Below are 704 nucleotides of genomic sequence, written 5' to 3'. Positions count from 1 at the left end.
GGCAGTCAAAGCCCGAACACTCGTAAGTGACATGGCGTTCAAAAAGAAGCTTGAAAATATGCTGCATGATTGTGTTTATGTATGTTAGTGGGGCTGTGAGACAAAGAAATGCGACATTTGTTGTGTCAAGGTTAATTTAAAACCTTGAAATGTCATGTCAGCTGTGTCGTATGATAATAAACAACAGATTTTAGTTCGGTATTTTAAGGCCAGTTCCACGCCATGGATTATTGATGCTGTTAATGGAAGTTTTATGACGGATATGGTGTTCAAATCCCACGCATGTGATCGTTTCAGCCAGAGCATGGTGCCAGGCGGCGGCCCAGAAATTCAGCGGAGGCATCGGCTCCAAATTATGTGGTACGTTTATTTTTAACACGAGGTTTACATTTGTATCGCATCTACCTTCGTAAAATGTGATATGGTTACGAACAGCGCGAGATTAGACTATCTATTTCATGTTTTCATACCGAACTGTTCAATGTTATAAAGAACATTTGATTTTCTTCTTTAGAGTCTAGACACTGAAACGAATTGGGTGCAGGTTAAAAAAAGTAACAGTGTGAGATGCTGTTGTTTTATTCAATTAATAGAGTAATCGTTTCTTCTGTAGCTCTGTTAAATGTCGGGGAGGCTGAGAAAGCAGCTCAAGCCCCAGATAAAGCAGAAGATGGGTCTACAGCCGAGAGCTGCGGCTGTAATAA

General features: G+C 40.6%; 1 long non-coding RNA gene across 1 annotated transcript; it reads left to right on the top strand.

Moving 5' to 3' along the window:
* Window positions 1–698, top strand: LOC107735255 (uncharacterized). The gene is made up of 3 exons (XR_001639347.1): window positions 1–22; window positions 298–360; window positions 614–698. It is a non-coding gene; the product is annotated as an uncharacterized LOC107735255 (long non-coding RNA).
* The last annotated feature ends 6 nt before the right edge of the window (window positions 699–704 follow it).

Source organism: Sinocyclocheilus rhinocerous, unplaced genomic scaffold (assembly GCF_001515625.1).
Source record: "Sinocyclocheilus rhinocerous isolate Xijiao unplaced genomic scaffold, SAMN03320098_v1.1 C35920323, whole genome shotgun sequence".
Lineage (NCBI taxonomy): Eukaryota > Metazoa > Chordata > Actinopteri > Cypriniformes > Cyprinidae > Sinocyclocheilus > Sinocyclocheilus rhinocerous.
This window is presented reverse-complemented; position numbering and strand designations above follow the sequence as displayed.